Genomic DNA, 5,075 nt, shown 5'->3' with positions numbered 1-5,075 from the left:
CTCACAAGCATGAAATCCAGTTAGTGGGTATTTATTTTTTATAATGGACGAGAATAGAGAATACTAGATTGTATGTAAAAAAAAGTATTATTTTGTGAATATAAGATGTATATTGTACCCATTGGGATTCTCTCCAGAGAGACAGACAAAAGAGAAAGAGATTGACCACTTGGAGGCAGAATTCCCTCTTTCATGGGGTACCTCAGTCTGTTTTCTCTTAAGTCCATCAACTGAGTGGATGAGCCCCTCTACATTATGGAGGATAATCTGCTTTACTCAAAGTGTACTGGTTTAGGGGCACCTGGGTAGCTCAGTCGTTAAGCGTCTGCCTTTGACTCAGGTCATGATCCCAGGGTCCTGGAATCGAGCCCTGCACTGGGGTCCCTGCTCCGCGGGAAGCCTGCTTCCCCCTCTCCCACTCCCCCTGCTTGTGTTCCCTCTCTGGCTGTGTCTCCCTGTCAAATAAATAAATAAAATCTTTAAAAGAAAAAGTGTACTGATTTAAACAGTAATCTCATCTAAAAAATACCTTCACAGCAACACCCAATTTGATGTTTGACCAAGTATTTGGATATTGTTGCCTAACTAAGCTTTCAAAAAAATTTAACTATCACATGTATATACATGTATGTGTGTGTGTGTGTGTGTATTGGGTAGTGGAATAACATATTTCTTATAGTGGATTGTGGCCAAGAAGGTTGAAAACTCCTGTGAGTCCACAAAACCATTCTTTTTTTTTTTTTTTTTTTTCACAGTTAAAATATATACATTTTATGTCTAGGATGAAGATAAGGGAACCTTGATGACCCTTACGCATATACCACTGAGGACTCAAAACTAAGGAAATGCTTTTAAAAGACATGTTCAACATCAATGAAACAGAGTAACAGTTACTCTTATGTAGTTATGGAAAAACAAAACAAAACAAAAACAAAAACCTTTAAAAAATACTCAATAAAATAACATAATCTTTTTTGTTTATAGGCCATATCTTCAGTGAAGCTATTCTATCCCTCCATGACACTGTACTTACATCAATTGAAATATCTTTTTTTTTTTTTTATTCTTATGTTAATCCCCATACATTACATCATTAGTTTTAGATGAAGTGTTCCATGATTCATTGTTTGTGCATAACACCCAGTGCTCCATGCAGAACGTGCCCTCCTCAGTACCCACCACCAGGCGAACCCATCCTCCCACCCCCCTCCCCTCTAGAACCCTGTTTTTCAGAGTCCATCGTCTCTCATGGTTCGTCTACCCCTCCGATTTCCCCCGCTTCATTCTTCCCCTCCCGCTACCTTCTTCTTCTTTTTTTTTTTTTTCTTAACATATATTGCATTATTTGTTTCAGAGGTCACAAAACCATTCTTAACCCTGCTTCTAAGACAGTACTATCCCAACCACAAGAAAGGGTACTATACCCCCAGATGTAAAAGTGTGCTTCACAGCCTGCCTCTTGTGCCATTAAAGGAGACCTAGACACCATTTAAAGCCTGCTTCTTGAACATCATCTCAGACTTCCCCACTGCTCATTTTGTTCTAAGTACAACAGCTCCTGTTCCCCGCTGGCCATGTGTTCCCACCTCAGGGCTTTTGCATTTCCTCTTTCCTCTACCAGGAAGGCTCTTCCCCAGGTTTTCACAGTAGCTGACTCCTTCTCATCTCTCAGATTCCCACCCAACCTCTGCTACCCCCTCAGAGGGGCCTTCCTTTGTCAGCCCATTAAAAGCAATCCCTGCCCACTCCCTAAAAACCCCCATACATTCCCCAGCAACCCCCTATCCTATTATGCAATCTTATTTTTCTCCACTGCTCTTCTCATTATCTAAAATATCTGTTTTTGGTCATTCTCCAACACAAAGGTAAGTGCCAAGTCTTTCCTGCTTACTTTTTATTTTCAGTGCCTGGCTAGTGCTGCTACACATAAAACCCCATAAGTGGTTACAGACTGACCGAATGGTTGTAGGATGGACATTTGCCCATAATTTGGCTCTCCATCACCTGATCCTCCTTTCTATTTTAGGGAGTGCCCACTTTATGACTCTTGATGAGAGAAAGCTGCTGACAATGATACTCACGTTCCCAGTCCCCCTTTGCCGTGAGGCATGGACATGTGACCCAGGCTCAACCAATCAAATACACCCTCCCTGGAAGCCCTCTTGTCTCTCCCCTTCTCTCTTCTTCCTCATCTTCTGTCTTGTCAATCTTCTTGATCTGTTCATGTCCTTCCCCTTGATAAGATTTTATATGCATCAGGGATTCCGACAAGTCTTGGCAGTTACCTTTTGCTAAAAGCAACGAAGGCCTCTGTGGTGTAGTTTTGCTATGTACTACCAACAAGTGTGGGAAGGACTGAAGAATACTGTGTGGATCAGAGTCAATCATTGACATTTTTTTTGACTCATCAATTAATGAGTTGAATTCTAAGCCTTGGAGTTGGTTAGGACTTACTGAGGGATCACTATTTGTAGCACCTGACATAGTGTATTTAGGGCTCTTTATAAGCGCAACACATGTAGTTTAATCTCAAGGAATCTCTGTAAAATAAAAGAAGAGAGAAACGTCGCATAATTTTTTTTAAAAAGGAGGTGGCAGATAGTACTTCCTAAATATGGCCACAACAATATCTTCTATATGTTCTTCTACAGTGTTGTCTTCCCAAATCCAGTCAAGACTTGGACTCTCTTGAATCTGGATGGGATCCAGATACTTCAACCAACAAAACACAGCCTAAGTGATATTGTGCCAGCTCTGGGCATAGTGCTTAACTGGCACGACAGCTTCTGCTTCCTGCCTTGTGGGAGCCAACTACCATTTAAGAAATAGGACACACTGAGACCATGACACTGTAAGAAGCCTAAGCCATGTGGAGAGGCCCTAGAGGAAGACGTACTGTGTAGGGAGGGAGAGAGGGAAGGAAGTGTGCCAAAGTACCAGACTCATGAGTGAAAAAGCCATATCAAAGGTGTATCCTTCAGCCCTACCTGCCTCAGCTGATGCTGTGTAGACCACAGCACCTTGCTGAGCCTTTTCTGCATTCCTAACCCATACAACTATCAGTGAGATAAAATGATGTTTTAAGTCACTGCATTTTGGGATGGTTTGTAATATAGTAATAGATACTAGGACAAAGGGCATATGTATTTAATGCTTCTAAGCATCTGGATGTGTCCATGTAGAGTGTTTTATGTAAGTGCAGAAAGTCTGGGGTGCTAAGGACCCCAGAGCAGATGCTTCAGTCTACTGGTTGTACTCAGCACCCTTGGAAAAGCCAGGCTTCAAATACGAGGAAACCTATATCTATTCAAGATTGAAAAGGATCTTGCAGTCAAATGCTAGTGATTTCTGGGCTCTTTATTCTGTTCCACTGACCTATATACCTGTTTTTATGCCAATACCATACTATTTTGACTACTATGGCTTTGTGGTGTAGCTTGAAATTGGAGTATGATACCTCTGACTTTGTTCTTTCTCAAGATTGCTTTGGCTATCTGGGGTCTTTTGTGGCTATGTGGGGTCTATTTGTTCCATTTTTGTGAAAAATGCTATTAGAATTTTGATAGGGATTTCACTGAATCTGTAGATGCTTTAGAAGTATGGATATTTTAACATTATTAATTCTCCCAATCTATGAGTGTGATACATTTTTCCATTTATTTTTTTCATCTTCAGTTTCTTTCATTAATGTCTTAACAGTTTTCAGTGTACAGGTCTTTTACCTGTAAATTTATTATTAAATTTTTTCCAAGGTATTTTATTCTTTTTGAAGCAATCATAAATGGGATTTTTTTATTTCTCTAGTAGTTCATTATTAACATATAGAAATGCAACTGATTTTGTATCCTGCAACTGTACTAAATTCATTTGTTAATTCTAACAGTTTTTTGTGGAATCTTTAGGGTTTTCTAATATATTTCTAAATATAGTATCATGTCACCTGCAAATAGTGACAGTTTTACTTTTTCCTTTCCAGTGTGGATGCTTTTTACTTCTTTTTTTCTTGTCTGATTGCTTTGGCTAAAACTTTTAATACTATGTTGAATAAAAGTGGCAACAGTAGACATCTTTGTCTTGTTACTGATCTTAGAATTAAAGCTTCCATCTTTTCACCATTGACTGTGATGTTAGCTGTGGGTTTGCCATATATGACCTTTTCTATTTTGAGGTATGTTTCCTATATACCCACCTTGTTGGGGGTTTTTATCATGGATTGGTGTTGAAGTTTGTCAGTTGTTTTTGTGCATCTATTGAGATGATCATATGATTTTTTTTTCACATTAACATTCTTAGTTTATTGATCCTCTCATGAAAAATCTGCACAACCACCACAGATAAAGCCACTGCAGCATCTTTACTCCTTTATTGTCCAATCTCCAGCTCACTTTTTGCCAGCACCAACACTGGCTTTTGCAGTCCCCCTGACTTTCTTCATTCTGTTCTTGCATTCCTTTTGCTATTTTCTTGATGTCTTTTTCTTCTCATACAGGCCATGTCTTGCAAGTCTGTGTATGGGTTCATTTTTCTTTGCATAATCCAAGGAATCATAAATCATGCCAAAGCCGGTTGTCTTGCCACCACCAAAATGGGTTCTGAATCCAAACACAAATATGACATCTGGTGTGGTCTTGTACATTTTGGCTAGTTTTTCCCGAATTTCTGTCTTAGGTACTGTCTTAGGTACTTAGGTACTTAGGTACTGCCTTTCCGGGGTGAAGAACATCAATGACCATCTGTTTCCACTGAAGTAGTTGGTTAGTCATGAACTTTCTGGTCCGGATAGTTACTGTGTCATTCATGATGGCGGCCAAGCTTCTGATCATATGATTTTTTATCTTTCATTTTATTAATATGATGTATCATGTTGGTTGATTTGCAGATATTGAAATATCCTTGAATCCCTGGAATGAATCCCACTTGATCATGGTATATGATCTTTACAATGTGTTGTTGAATTCAGTTTGCTAATATTTTGTTGATAATTCTCCCATCTAATTTTATCAGAAGTACTAACCTATAATTTTCTTTTCTTGTGGTATCTTTGTCTGGTTTTGGTATCAGGATAATGCTGGCCT

The 5,075-nt window shown here is 39.2% G+C and overlaps 1 pseudogene; it reads right to left on the bottom strand.

Moving 5' to 3' along the window:
- Nucleotides 1-4,381: 4,381 nt before the first annotated feature.
- LOC110574257 lies at nucleotides 4,382-4,799 on the bottom strand (annotated as a pseudogene).
- Between the last annotated feature and the right edge of the window lie 276 nt (nucleotides 4,800-5,075).

The sequence above is a fragment of the Neomonachus schauinslandi genome, chromosome 12 (assembly GCF_002201575.2).
Source record: "Neomonachus schauinslandi chromosome 12, ASM220157v2, whole genome shotgun sequence".
Lineage (NCBI taxonomy): Eukaryota > Metazoa > Chordata > Mammalia > Carnivora > Phocidae > Neomonachus > Neomonachus schauinslandi.
Note: the sequence above shows the minus strand (reverse complement) of the source record. Positions and strands in the feature narration are given on the sequence as shown.